Source organism: Globicephala melas, chromosome 3 (genome assembly GCF_963455315.2).
Source record: "Globicephala melas chromosome 3, mGloMel1.2, whole genome shotgun sequence".
In the NCBI taxonomy this organism is placed as follows: domain Eukaryota; kingdom Metazoa; phylum Chordata; class Mammalia; order Artiodactyla; family Delphinidae; genus Globicephala; species Globicephala melas.
In genome coordinates, this window is record NC_083316.1 from 16952113 (window position 1) to 16968473 (window position 16361).

Below are 16361 nucleotides of genomic sequence, written 5' to 3' on the forward strand. Positions count from 1 at the left end.
TCTTTCTGTGAAAGATGGACTGTGGCTTCTAATGATCGATGGCTAAAGGCACAAAGTGAACATCTTTGCAAAATGAGGGAAGAAATAACACAAAGGAAATAGCTGGATCTAAAATGTAGCATCTTTTAAAAATATATTTGTCAATTTAATAACATTTGGATGGATCAATTGAATGTGTTAGAAATTAATCTCTGAACTCATTTTTGCACCAGAGATAAGTACTGAGGCTTTGAAGTAAGGCAAATCTGGGTTTAAATTCATCTCTAAGAATCTAAAGTTATGAGAGTTTGAGGAGGTATTTAAACATCCTAAATTTCACTTTTCCTCCTGTGTAATAACAATACATATCTCACTGGGTTGTTTGATAGATAAATAATACATTTATTTAAAAATAATTATTATGGTTGCTGTGAAGATTAAAAATGTATATTATTGGCTCACCATCTGGTGCACAGTAAACTCTTAATACATGTTAATTCATGTTCTTAATTACAGTGTTTAGCACTTAATTTTATTTAATATGTAGCAATCTTATTTTTAACCAGAGCATGATAACAACCTTGAAGAGAGAAACTGTGGTTAGTTAATTATACACACACAATACTCAGTCACTAATTAGTTGAGAGGTTAAGGTATTTAAATATATACATATATAAATATTGCTTTTCTTTTGTCTGTATGGTATCATTTCTAGTCCTCCACCCAATTTCTGGTGTTTGGCACAAATCCATCAACTTTCTAAGATAACAGAAATAAATTATTTTTAACAAAACTCAAAATGGAATAAAAAGATATAATATTTTAGCTCAAAATGACACAAGGATTATGCTGATTGCATGTAAATTATTGACTCTGGATAATTATTTACACTAGCCAAGATAAACTCTCTATGGTTGTATGCCAAAGGGGCCTGTTAAAGGCTGCATTGGATCCTTCCAAAATTCACAGGTTGCAACGCTAACCATCAGTAGTACCTCAGTGACTATTTGGATATAGGGCCCTTAAAGAGGAGATTAAGTTAAAATGAGGTCATTAGAATGAGTCCTAACCCCATCTGATTGGTGTCCTTATAAGATGAGAAAATGTAGACACACAAAGAGACACCAGGGATACACAGGTACAGAGGAAAGACCATGTGAGGCCAGCGAGAAGATGACCGTCTATGAGCCAAGGAGAGAGGCCTCAGGAGAAACCAAGCCTACAGACGCCTTTGTCTTATATTTCTGGCCTCCAGAAAAGTGAGAAAAATAAATTTATGTTGTTTAAGTCACCCAGTCTGTGGCGTTTTCTAATGGCACAACCATCCAAATGATACCAACAGATCAGAAGAAGAAAGAGGTGAGACCTGGTGGGGCAGAAACTGTATGTGTTGGGAAGATGAGGGATGTGTTGATGTGAGAGGTGAGATTAGAGGGTCTAAGGATGGAAGGGTCACTAAATCAACCAGTTCAAATTGTACCGCTCCTGCCTGCATGACACTTCCAATCCTCTTCTCTCTGTTATACCTTTTCCATATTATTGATCATCTTCCAACATACTATACATTTATTTTCAACTTAATTATCACCCTACTCCAAATAACAGGGAGGGCCTGGGTTCTAGTTTGCTTTCCTATCTAACTTCTTTTCCAACAATATGTCCTCAGCCCCTAGAAAAGTACCTGGTGCTTAATAGAAGATGAACAAAATAGTGAATAAATGAGTTGGTCGAGAGAGAAGAGACAACTACGTAGGTGGCCCGGAAAGTCAAAAACAATTGAATGAGCTGGAGAGTTTGGAAGAGACTCCTCCCATTCAACCAAGGTAGAATCAATACTGACTAGAGCAGAGTGTGACTTGTCCTGAAGTAAAGAATTCTTCTGCCAACTATTTCTACTGATTAGTTAGCAGAAAGAAAATTTACCTTAATTCTTTCTGATGTTCAGGACTTACAAGGGAGTTTGCCTTAGAATACTTAAAATTACAAGACAATACATCAATAACGAAGTAAAAAATATATCAATTGAAACATTTCTTATGTTAATTTTGCAAGCCTCTTAATTTTAATATTGAAAACCTAAGCTATGCTAAGATGAAATACGAAGTGTTCATGCTCACTCATTTCCAAAATGTAATACAGTTAAGGACACAAAAAATAGCAAACACGAAATTACCAGAGCCTGACCGAAGTAATTAGCCAGTTACTAGAGAGTGCAGAACTGTTTGCAGGAAATATAAAATTTTAGAGATTGTCTTATCAGAGAAGTGAGACAATACCTTCTGTGTCACCAGAGAGGTGAGAATTAAGTTTTTTCTTTACACTAGCAAAGATGAAGAGGTCCAGGGACAAAGCCATACAGGGTAGAACAGACATGGGTTAAACATAGTAAATTGACTGAAGGGTTTTTTTTTTTAATTGAAGAAGCAGTGGTATAAAATGCTGTAGAGTAACTGGCCAATTTATGAAAGATGCTGGCTTTCACCATAAAGAGTAGGAATCATTGCAGACTTTTATTTAAGGAATGTCAATTATGGTAATTCATGATAGTAAGATCAATATGCTAATGTTGTAGGACCAACAGGAAAAGTAAGTAAAGAAGGAAATATGTAAGAAAATCCTTACTGATAGGAAGGTGATAGGAAGGTGAATGGAAGGAACAGAGTTTAAGGGGTGAGATGAGGAACATCTAGTGAGAAACAATAAGAGCACTGTCCTGAAATATCATCAAGATCAAGATATAAAGGTAAACCACTTCAAAAAGCACTGGTTTCACTCTGTCTTTTGCAATTCAAATTCAAGTCATGTGTGCATGACTTTGTTGTGGGCTATGCTATAACTATAATCTGGACTGTCCTTCTTCCCTACTAGGAGCAGCACACCGTTTCCTTCACTTCCTGTTCTCCTACAAGTCATTCAGTTCCTTCCCCAGGACTGCTATGGTGACCATTTAATCTGCCATATAAACAGGGATACTTTTATTCATAATTATATTGGGCCAGCAGGTATAAAGTTGACAATCCCATGCAAAGTAGAAGGTTTATTTGTGCTGCCTCTCATTCCAAACATGACCTATCATTTGCCTCCCTCTAAACCCCCCTTGTTAAATACACAGATATGGCTAATTTAATAATATTTCCTTTTCTACATCCAGTTAATTAATCATTCCCTCTATTATAGTCAATATTCTAAAGTGGACTTGAGATTTAAATATTATATGGTAATAGGAATTATTTTACACCTGTGATATTGTTATGTTTGGATGTTCTGAGTTAGCACTGTTGTGTGCATTCAGAGGACAAAATGTTCAAACCAAAAATCTATCTAAACAGCAGCCATTTAAGTGCTTTAAAAATTAAAGCTTAGCACATTATTTTTAACTGCCTATTTATTGTGGAAACAATCTGAGTGTACCTCAAAAAAACAATTCTTCCAGGAATGTTTTTCAGAGCTTTCAAAGGATGGCAGAATACCTGCTTCACTTGGAAATGCTGAAGAAATCCTCTGGAACTATTGAAATGTGGAATATCTAACACTTGTGTTTTGTTTTGTTTTGTCTCAGTTTTCCAGATGCCTTTAGCATCTGCATGAATGGAGAACAGTTTCTAGTTGATCAACTGACATAAAATGTTTGTTTAATTTACTATTGTGTTGCAATGCTTTTTTGGATAAATTTTTAATTTGCTCTTGTACCAAATACTCCTTCGGATCTATCCTTTCCTAGAGACCAATGAAAAGTGACAAGTTATTGAAAATAGGTTGGTAAGCCACATAATTACAGAATGTAATTTGTAAGAACAGATATATACTTGTAAGCATAGTAAATTATATGAAAATGTTTACCTACTGTGTAGAAAGGGTAATGACTTTTCACAATTAGACAGAATAAGAATAATAATGTCATTATCAACAGGATTGTTACAGATATTGTTATTGTAAAGATAAATATATATGTGATAGTATCACAATATGGCAAGACTGGTCCATGAGATAACAGATGTAACATTTAAATGAAATTTAATTGAAAATTTAAATACTATTCTATGAAGGAGAAATTGTTTCATTTAAGATATTGAGCAATCAAGGGTCTTTGTTTTAATTTAAAAAATGTTCAAAGTTTTTAAAAACCTGTTATGAAGAGAACTGTCAAAGTTGCATACATTTTTATATTACTTATTTGACCATGTTAAATGATGCTGTGCTTTATTATATATAATGTAATATTTACTCAGTTAAGGCCTTTTATGGACTGTATTTAATCCAGAAGACACCACAGGTCCTATATCATATGCTATTGACATTTATAAAATAGATTTCTACAAATCAGTGTGTTATGGGCAAACGTGACAGAGGTAACAAACGCTAAGATCCTTGTGAAAAATCTAAGAGACTATCCTTGGTTGTCTGAATAATCCTGATCTAAGAGTTCTGAGCTCCAGTATCCATCTCTCTCTCCCCTAAGACTGAGGTCGAATACTTTCCAAAGCCTTCATAACAAGCACTGTGCCAGCATTAGGATCCGGCGGCCACTTTGGGCTAAACTGGCAGCCTTTGTAGAATCCTGACGCCAACTAGGATCTTGGGCTTTGCAGAATGAGCAACAAAATGATTTGTGTTTCTGCCCTCTCTGCTAACACAGAGGAGAAAATTCTATGGCTCAATGAGTTTTGCAAACTTTTGGCTTTCTGTCAACAACCTGATCAAACTAGTGGTAACTAAAAAACCAAGAATGGGATATTTTAGGTAAGTGGAAAGAAGAATCCTTTTAATTCTCTCCCTCTCAGTTTCTCTCTGATGTGTGTGTGTGTGTGTGTGTGTGTGTGTGTGTGTGTGCACGTGTGTGTGTGATAATGAGATGTCCTTAGCTCATGTTCATAACGTTTCAATTATTATTCCAGCACATAAAGAGGGAAAGGTTCAACCCATGTGACAGGAAAACATTTTTTATTGTATACACTTTTTATTTGACTGTAGAATTTCAATTTTTTGAGTAAATTACTAGAAGAGGAAGTGACCAGTAGGTAATTTTCAGAAATTAACTGAATTATATGAAACTTTTTCATATATATGTGTAGCCCTGAGGAGTTCAACTGAGGTAAGTTGGGAAATAGCTAATCAATGTTCTCTTTATATCAATGATTTCTGTCAGATAGAAAGATAATGCAAGCCACATATGTAATTTTAGATTTTCCAGAAGCCACACTATAAAACAGGTAAAATTAATTGTAATAATATAATTTATTTAAACAATTATATCCACAGCATTATGATGTTAACATATAATCAATAAAAAAATTGTTAACGAAATAGTTTGCATTCCATTCTTCATACTAAGGATTCAAAATCCATGTACTTTTAAAATTTATAGCATATTTCACTTAGAACACTAAAATTTTAATAGTTAAAGTGAAATGTAAGATGTGAGATATATATATATACACACACACACACACACACAAATACACACACACAACGGAATATTACCCATCTATAAAAAGAAATAATGAAATAATGCCATTTGCAGCTACATGGATGGACCTAGAGATCATCATATTATGTGAAGTAAGTCAGAAAGAGAAAGGCAAATACCACACGATATCATTTGTATTTGGAATCTAAAATATAACACAAATGAACCTATCTATGAAACAGAAACAGATTCACAGACATAGTGAACAGACTTGTGGTGGCCAAGGAGGGGGAGGGTGGAGGATGTTTGGATTGTGAGTTTGAGATTAGTGGATGCAAACTATCATATATGGACTGGAAAAACAACAAGGTTCTACTGTACAGCATGTGGAACTATATTCAATACCCTGTGATAAACCATAAAGGATAGAATTTGAAAAAGAATGTATATGTATTATACATACATATGTACAAAAACTGTGTGTGTGTGTGTGTGTGTGTATATATATATATATATATATATATGAAACACTTTGCTTTATACCAGAAACAGATACAACACTGGAGATCAAATATACTTCAATTAAAAAAAAAGTAAACACAAAAAATAAAAAGTGAAATGTAGTCCTGGTAAAACAATACAGTTGTATTTAACAGAAAAAAATATTTTACATTACTTCAGTTTATTATGAAAATTTTAATTAATTTAAATAAAATAGAGTTAAAAACCCAGTTTCACGAGCCACATTTCAAGTGTTCAACAGACATGTGCCAACTAGACTATGTGCTATCACAGTGGAAAGTGTAGTTCTAAACCAGGTAGGAAATCAGAAAATGTGAGGATATTTCTTGAGTAATTTATTATTTTTAAATGAAATACATCCATGAATATAAAATTTCAATATTCATGAAGTATGTGGTCTTCTACAATGTTTATCGTTAAAATGTGTTAATATTACCAGAATGATAAACACATACAGAAGTATAATTACCATTTTTGAAGTAACTAATTTCATTAGCTCTGAAATAAGTTAGTTTAAATTTTATTAATAGAGCATCATTCAGAAATTCAATCTATAAAATAGTCATCTTCAATGAACAAGAGAGCATAATTTCAATATTGCTATGTGACAGAAGCAGAGAACATAACCAAGAGCCTTGCTTTGTGAAACAAGAAGATTAGTAGATTCTCAGAAGGGAAAAGCATGGCAGCAAGCATAAAAAGCAATTAAACAAAACACACCAAACTCACTGATCACAGAATCCTTGTTTCACCAAAATAATATAGCCACCTGATATGAACTCTGCACTTGAAGGGAAAATTAATACAAAGATCAAGGAAACAGAAAATTAAGAATTAAATAAATGAATATTAAAGTATTCTTGTTTGACAATATATTGTTGTTTTTCTGAATTCAATATACCTTCTTGTCAAAGGACATAAACTTGATGACAAAGTATGAAACTAAGTACACATAAAGATAAAAAATACTAGGGAGAGAGAAGTTAGAGATCATAATACAAGACAAAAAGGAATTACTGAGGGACCATAAAGATGGTGGAGGGTAAGACATGGAGGTCACTTTCCACCCCACAAATACATCAGAAGTACATCTATATGTGGAACAACTCCTACAGAACACCCACTAAACGCTGGCAGAAGACCTCAGACCTCCCAAAAGGCAAGAAACTCCCCACGTACCTGGGTAGGGCAAAAGAAAAAAGAATAAACATAGACAAAAGAATAGGGATGGGACCTGCACCAGTGGGAGGGAGCTGTGAAGGAGGAAAAGTTTCCACACACTAGGAAGGTCCTTTGCGGGTGGAGACTGCGGGTGGCGGAGGGGGAAAGCTTCGGAGCCACGGAGGAGAGCACAGTGACAGCGGTGCGGAGGGCAAAGCGGAGAGATTCCCGCACAGACGATCGGTGCCGAACAGCACTCACCAGCCTGAGAGGCTTGTCTGCTCACCCGCTGGGGTGGGTGGGGGCTGGGAACTGAGGCTCGGGCTTCAGAGGTCAGATCTCAGGGAGAGGACTGGGGTTGGCTGCATGAACACAGCCTGAAGGGGGTTAGTGAGCCATAGCTAGCTGGGAGGGAGTCCGGGGAAAAGTCTGGACCTGCCTAAGAGGCAAGAGACCATTGGTTCGGGGTGCACAAGGTGAGGGGATTCAGAGCACCGCCTAAATGAGCTCCAGAGACGGGCATGAGACACTAAGGCTGCTGCTGCCACCACCAAAAAGCCTGTGTGCAAGCACAGGTTACTATCCACACCTCTCCTCCCAGGAGCCTGTGCAGCCCGCCACTGCCAGGGTCCCGTGACGCAGGAACAACTTCCCCAGGAGAACACACGGCGTGCCTCAGGCTGGTGTAATACCATGCCAGCATCTGCCACCACAGGTTCACCCCGCATTTGGTACCCCTACCTCCCCCTGGCCTGAGTGAGGCAGAGCCCCTGAATGAGCTGCTCCTTTAACCCTGTCCTGTCTGGGTGGGGAAGAGACACCCCCAGGCAACCTACATATAGAGGCGGGGCCAATCCAAAGCTGAACCCCAGGAGCTGTGCAAACAAAGAAGAAAAAGGGAAATCTCTCCCAGCAGCCTCAGGAGAAGCGGAGTAAATCTCCACAGTCAACATGATGTACCATGCATCTATGGAATACCTGAATACACAAGGTATCATCCCAAAATTGAGGCAGTGGACTTTGGGAGTAGTTGTAGACTTGGGGTTTGCTTTCTGCATCTTATTTGTTTCTGCTTTTATATTTATCTTAGTTTAGTATTTAGAACTTATTATCATTGGTAGATTTGTTTATTGATTTGGTTGCTCTCTTCCTTTTTTTAAATATATATATATATATTTTTTTCATTTTTCTCTTTCTGTTAGTGTGTATGTGTATGCTTCTTTGCGTGATTTTGTCTGTATAGCTTTGCTTTTACCATTTGTCCTAGGGTTCTGTCTGTCCGTTTTTTTTTTTGTTTGTTTTTTGTATAGTTTTCAGCACTTGTTATCATTGGTGGATTTGTTGTTTGGTTTGGTGGCTCTCTTCTTTCTTTCTTTTTTTAATTATTTTTAATTTTGTTATTTTTAATAATATTTAATTTTTTATTTAAATAACTTTATTTACTTTACTTTTTTTTTTTTCTTTCTTCCTTTCTGTCTTTTTTTTCTCCCTTTTCTTCTGAGCAATGTGGCTGACAGTGTCTTGGTGCTCTGGCCAGCTGTCAGGCTTGAGCTTCTGACATGGCTGAGCCAAATTCAGGACACTGGACCACCAGAAACCTCCCAGCCCCATGTAATATAAAACAGCTAAAGCTCTCCCAGAGTTCTCCATCTCAACGTTAACATCCAGATCCACTCAATGACCAGGAAGCTACGGTGCTGGACACCCCATGCCACATAAGTAGCAAGAGAGGAACACAACCACACCCATTAGGAGAAAGGCTGCCTAAAATCATAATAAGTTCTCAGACACCCCAAAACACACCACCGGACGCAGTCCTGCACACCAGAAAGACAAGCTCCAGCCTCATCCACCAGAACACAGGCACCATTCCCTCCACCAGGAAGCCTACACAACCAACTGAACCAACCTTACCAACAGGGGGCAGACACCAAAAACAATGGTAACTATGAACCTGCAGCTTGTGAAAAGCAGGCCCCAAACACAGTAAGTTAAGCAAAATGAGAAGACAGAGAAATATGAAGCAAATGAAGGAGAAAGGTTAAAACCCACCAGACCGAACAAATGAAGAGGAAATAGGCAGTCTACCTGAAAAAGAATTCAGAGTAATGATAGTAAAGATGATCCAAAATCTTGGAAACAGAATGGAGAAAATACAAGAAACAATTAACAAGGACCTAGAAGAACTAAAGAACAAACAAACAAAGATTAAACAACACAATACACGAAATTAAAAGTTCTCTAGAAGAAATCAAAAGCAGGAACTCTGAGGCAGAAGAATGGATAAGTGACCTGGAAGATAAAACAGTGGCAATAACTACCACAGAGCTGAATAAAGAAAAAAGAATGAAAAGAAGTGAGAACAGTCTCAGAGACCTCTGGGACAACATTTAACACTCCAACATTCGAATTATAGGGGTCCCAGAAGAAGAGAAAAAGAAAGGGACTGAGAAAATATTTTAAGAGATTATAGTTGAAAACTTCCCTAATATGAGAAAGGAATGAGTCAATCAAGTCCAGGAAATGCAGAGAGTCCCATACAGGATAAAACCAAGGAGAAACACACCAAGACACATATTAATCAAACTAACAAAAATTAAAAACAAAGAAAAAAATATTGAAAGCAGCAAGGGAAAAGCAACAAAAAACATACAAGGGAACCCCCATAAGGTTAACAGCTGATCTTTCAGCAGAAACTCTGCAAGCCAGAAGGCAGTGGCAGGACATACTTAAAGTGATGAAAGGGATAAACCTACAACCAAGATTACTCTACCCAGCAAGGATCTCATTCAGATTTGACAGAGAAATTAAAAACTTTACAGACAAGCAAAAGCTAACAGAATTCAGCACCACCAAACCAGCTTTACAACAAATTTTATAGGAACTTCTCTAGGCAGGAAACACAAGAGAAGGAAAACACCTACAATAACAAACCCAAAACAATTAAGAAAATGGTAATAGGAACATACATATCAATAACCACCATAAATGTAAATGAATTAAATGCTCTAAAGAAAAGACAGAGACTAGCTGAATGGATACAAAAACAAGACCCATATATATGCTGTCTACAAGAGACCCACTTCAGAGTTAAGGACATATACAGACTGAAAGTGATGGAATAGAAAAAGATATTCCATGCAAATGGAAATCAAAAGAAAGCTGGAGTAGCAATTACCATATCAGACAAAGTAGACTTTAAAATAAAGACTATTATAAGACACAAAGAAGAACACTACATAATGATCAAGGGATGAATCCTAAAAGAAGATATAACAATTGTAAGTATTTATGCACCCAACATAGGAGCACCTCAATACATAAGGCAAATGCTAACAGCCATAAAAGGGGAAATTGACAGGAACACAATCATAGTAGGGGACTTTAACACCCACTTTCACCAATGGACAGATCATCCAAAATGAAAATAAATAAGGAAACAAGCATAAATGACACATTAAACAAGATGGACTTAACTGATATTTATAGGACATTCCATCCAAAAACAACAGAATATACTTTCTTCTCAAGTACTCATGGAACAGTCTCCAGGATATATCATATCTTGGGTAACAAAACAAGCCTTGTTAAAATTAAGAAAATTGAAATTGTATCAAGTATCTCTTCCAACCACCCTATGAGACTGGATATCAATTAAGGAAAAAATCTATAAAAAATACAAACACACGGAGGTTAAACAATACACTACTTAATAACTCTGAGATCACTGAAGAAATCAAAGAGGAATTCAAAAAATACCTAGAAACAAATGACAATGAAAACACGATGACCCAAAACCTATGAGATGCAGCAAAAGGAGTTCTAAGGGGGAGTTTATAGCAATAAAGTCCTACCTCAAGAAACAAGAAACACCTCAAATAAACAACCTAACCTTACACCTAAAGCAATTAGAGAAAGAAGAACAAAAAAACCCCAAAGTTAGCAGAAGTAAAGAAATCATAAAGATGAGATCAGAAATAAATGAAAAAGAAATGAAGGAAATGATAGCAAAGATCAATAAAACTAAAAGCTGGTTCTTTGAGAAGTTAAACAAAAAAACAAAATTGATAAAGCATTAACCAGACTCATCAAGAAAACAAGAGAGAAGACGTAAATAAATAGAATTAGAAATGGAAAAAGGAGAAGTAACAGCTGACACGGCAGAAATACAAAGGATCATCAGAGATTACTATATGCAACTATATGCCCATAAAATGTACAACCTGGAAGAAATGGACAAATCTTCGAAAAGCACAACCTTCTGAGATGGAACCAGGAAGAAACAGCAAATATGAACATGCCAAACACAAGCACTAAAATTGAAACTGTGATTAAAAATATTCGAACAAACAAGCCCAGGACAAGATGGCTTCACAGGCGAATTCTATCAAACATTTAGAGAAGACCTAACACCTATCCTTCTAAAACTCTTCCAAAATACAGCAGAGGGAGGAACACTCCCAAACTCATTCTACAAGGCCACCATCACCCTGATACCAAAACCAGACAAAGATATCACAAAAAATGGAACTTACAGGCCAATATCACTGATGAACATATATGCAAAAATCCTCAACAAAATACTAGCAAACAGAATCCAACAGCACATTAAAAGATCATACACCATGATCAAGTGGGGTTTATCCCAGGAATGAAAGGATTCTTCAATATATGCAAATCAATCAATGTGATACACCATATTAACAAACTGAAGGATAAAAACCATATGATCATCTCAATAGATGCAGAAAAAGCTTTTGACAAACTTCAATAGCCATTTATGATAAAAACCCTCCAGAAAGTAGGCATAGAGGGAACTTACCTCATCATCATAAAGGCCATATATGACAAACCCACAGCCAACATCATTCTCAATTTTGAAAAACTGAAACAATTTCCTCTAAAATCAGGAACAATACAAGGATGCCCACTCTCACCACTACTATTCAACATAGTTTTTGAAGTTTTAGCCACAGTAATCAGAGAAGAAAAAGAAATAAAAGGATTCCATATCGGAAAAGAAGAAGTAAAACTCCACTGTTTGCACATGACATGATACTGTACATAGAGAAACCTAAAGATGCTACCAGGAAACTACTAGAGCTAATCAATGAATCTGGTAAAGTAGCAGGATACAAAATTAATTATTGCACAGAAATCTCTTGCATTCCTTTACACTAATGATGAAAAATCTGAAAGAGAAATTAATGAAACTCTCCCGTTTATCACTGCAACAAAAAGAGGAATAAACATACCTAAGAAGACAAAGACCTGTACGCAGCAAACTATAAGACATACCTAAGAAGACAAAGACCTGTATGCAGCAAACTATAAGACATTGATGAAAGAAATTAATGATGATACAAACAGATGGAGAGACATACCACGTTCTTGGATTCAAAGAATCAACATTGTAAAAATGACTATATGACCCAAAGCAATCTACAGACGCAATGCAATCCCTATCAAACTACCAATGACAGTTTTCACAGAACTAGCACAAAAAATTTCACAATTTGTATGGAAACACAGAAGACCCTAAATAGCCAAACCAATCTTAAGAAAGCAAAACGGAGCTGGAGGAATCAGGCTCCTGTACTACAAAGCTACAGTAATCAAGACAGTATGGTAATGGCACAAAAACAAAATTTTTATCAATGGAACAGGAAAGAAAGCCCAGAGATAAACCCATGCACATATGGTCACCTTATCTTTGATAAAGGAGGCAAGAATATACAAGGGAGAAAAGACAGCCTCTTCAGTAAGAGGTGTTGGGAAAACTGGACAGCTACATATAAAATAATGAAATTGGAACACTTCCTAACACCATACACAAAACTAAACACAAAATGGATTAAAGACCTAAATGTTAGGCCAGACACTATAAATCTCTTAGAGGAAAACATAGGCAGAGAACTCTTTGACATAAATCACAACAACATCTTTTATGACCCACCTCCTAGAGTAATAAAAATTAAAAAAAAAAATGGGACCTAATGAAACTGCACAGCAAAGGAAACCATAAACAAGACGAAAAGACAACCCTCAGAATGGGAGAAAACATTTGCAAATGAAGCAAGTGACAAAGAATTAATCTCCAAAATATACAAGCAGCTCATGCAGCTCAATATCAAAAAAACAAACAATCTAATCCAAAAATGGGCAGAAGACTTAAATAGACATTTCTCTAAAGAAGATATACAGATTTCCAACAAACACATGAAGGGATGCTCAACATCACTAATCATTAGAGAAATGCAAATCAAAACTACAATGAGGTATCACCTCACACTGGTCAGAATGACCGCCATCAAAAAATCTACAAACAATAAATGCTGGAGGGGCTGTGGAGAAAAGGGAACCCGCTTGCACTGTTAGTGGGAATGTAAATTGATACAGCCACTATGGAGAACAGTATGGAGGTTCCTTAAAATCTAAAAGTAGAACTACCATATGACCCAGCAATCCCACTATTGGGCATATACCTGAGAAAACCGTAATTCAAAAAGAGTCATGTACCACAATGTTCATTGCAGCTCTATTTACAATAGCCAGGACATAGAAGCAACCTAAGTGTCCATTGACCGATGAATGGTTATAGAAGGTGTGGCACATATATACAATGGAATGTTACTCAGCCATAAAAAGAAATGAAATTGAGTTATTTGTAGTGAGGTGGATGGACCTAGCGTCTGTCATACAAAGTGAAGTAAGTCAGAAAGAGAAAAACAAATACTGTATGCTAGCACATATATATGGAATCTAAAAAAAACCCAAAAATGGTTCTGAGGAGCCTAGGGGCAGGACAGGAATAACGACGCAGACATAGAGAATGGACTTGAGGACACGGGGAGGGGAAGGGTATGCTGGGATGAAGTGAGAGAGTGGCATGGACATATATACACTACCAAATGTAAAATAGATAGCTAGTGGGAAGCAGCCGCATAGCACAGGTAGATCAGCTCGATGCTTTGTGACAACCTAGATGGGTGGGATAGGGAGAGTGGGAGGGAGACGCAAGAGGGAGGAGATATGGGGATATATGTATATGTATAGCTGCTTCACTTTGTTATACAGCAGAAACTAACACACCATTCTAAAGCAATTATACTCCAATAAAGATGTTAAAAAAAAAAAAAGGAATTACTGGAGGAAGTAATGGAATGGTAACTCAAGCCTGAGTTAGAATTAATAAAAATGTGAAAGTATATATACAGATATCCTACTTTCAGGAAACTAAATTGCATGGAGGAATGAACAATTCTGTGGTTCAAATCAAAGTTTTAATATAGCCATTGAAAGTCACTCCAACTCTCTCTACCTTAATTTCTCCTTCTGTAAAATGGGGTTAATTGAAGGTTAGGATGTTAGGAACAGAAATAATATAGGGTCAATCATTCATAGACATTCAATAAATCATAGGTTTAATAATAACAATAGTTACCAATAATTGGGCTCTGACTACACATCCTTAAGTATATACTTACTGTGTGTTCTTATGTCTTTCAAATAGCTCATGAGATTGAAATTACTTTCCACATTTAAGACATGGAAATCTACCCTTAGAGATATTAAATATTAAGCAAAATTACCTAACTAGTATGTTGCAGAGCTGGGGTTCAAACACAGGTAGTCCAGAAACTCTCCTCTGAAATGCTTTAACTTAATGCAAACTCATACTCATACATCAGAAGGGATGTTTACTTTCATATTTTAATGATTAAATCTTCCTAGCCGTAGACTAAAATTAATTTGATATAGAAACCCTGCTAAGGGGTAACTGATTAAAATGGAAGACTGGTTGTTACCATTTTTGATATTGTAATAATGTTCACTCATCTACATATTTGTGTAGCTCAGTGTAGGTTTTACATCTATGAGGTAAAATTATAATGCCAGTATGAGTGTTATTTACCAGATCAATTCTGTATATATTAACATCAATTTTGTGAAAGAGATGTATTACATTTGTGTAAGTTTCTTATAAATGTAAGTAGCATATTTTTCCTTACAGAACATTCATAATCAAATTATTTGTATTCATGGTGAAACTCCTGAATTGCAGTGGCTCATACTAGAAAACGCAGTTTCTAAAAATAGAGATCTTACCAAGAATAGTCAATAAGGCTAATTTTTATTTATTAGGTTATAAAGACAGAAATGAATGTAAAAGTACAGTTACTCAACTTGCTTTCTGTAAGCTTCTACTAGCTTCCAATCTTTTGAATTTAGCATCAGTGATATCCTACAAATTTTATATTTTAAGAAATTGCAAAAATGTGGCAAGAGTGGAGGTACTGAAAAAAAGTAGATGTAAAAGTTATTGGAGTATAGAGAGTCAAAGAATGGAAGCTGATTATTGCATCATTTTATATGAACATTTGAATTTCATTCATTTCTTCATTCAACTAACTTAGCAGTTATTTTTCAAACCAATTCTACCTGATGGGCACTGTGATAGATTTGCTGCACTGCACTAGTCAGATAGGGTCACCTCCTGGAAACAGATTTGTTTCTTGTTCTAAGGGGTCATGGGACAGGGGAACGACCACTGTCCATTTCATAGATGAAATGACAACATGTGGAGAGGCTAAGGGGAAGAGGAATCAAAAATGGAGAACAGTTTGTATTAGACAAGCCTGGGAAGATATGTTGACAACAAGTAAGTATAGTATAGTATACAGGCAAGTGATTATTTTTTTTATTTGTATTGATTGAAGAATCTAAGAATTGTGTATGAAATAAAATATCATCAAGTTTTTAAATAAATTATTTAAATATATTCATTTTGAGATTCCCAGGATGGATTTTTTCTGGAAGGTGATGGAGGGAATCTGAATTTCAACATATAATACAGCCAAGATTTACTTAACACTCAACAATTCTGGGTAATTAATCTCAAATCTAGATCTACCTATTCTATCAGGTCTCTTGTCCCACATCTCCAACTGCCTCTAGAATATTTCCTCCTAGATGCCTCATAGCCAACATGTCCAAAACTAATCTCTTTATCTTCTTACTGTCCAAATACAGCTTCTTTACAAACCTCTATTTTTGTCAAAAAAAAAAAAAAAACCACTTCAGGGCTTCCCCGGTGGTGCAGTGGTTGAGAGTCTGCCTGCCGGTGCAGGGGACACGGGTTCGTGCCCCAGTCCGGGAAGATCCCACATGCTGCGGAGCGGCTGGGCCCGCGAGCCATGGCCGCTGAGCCTGCTTGTCCGGAGCCTGTGCTCCGCAGTGGGAGAGTCCACAACAGTGAGAGGCCCGCATAAAGCAAAAAAAATAAATAAAT

The 16361-nt window shown here is 36.2% G+C and overlaps 1 protein-coding gene across 1 annotated transcript in view; it reads right to left on the minus strand.

Moving 5' to 3' along the window:
- Positions 1–16361, minus strand: part of CDH18 (cadherin 18) — a 1040565-nt gene that overhangs the window by 870164 nt on the left and 154040 nt on the right. The window lies entirely within an intron of this gene.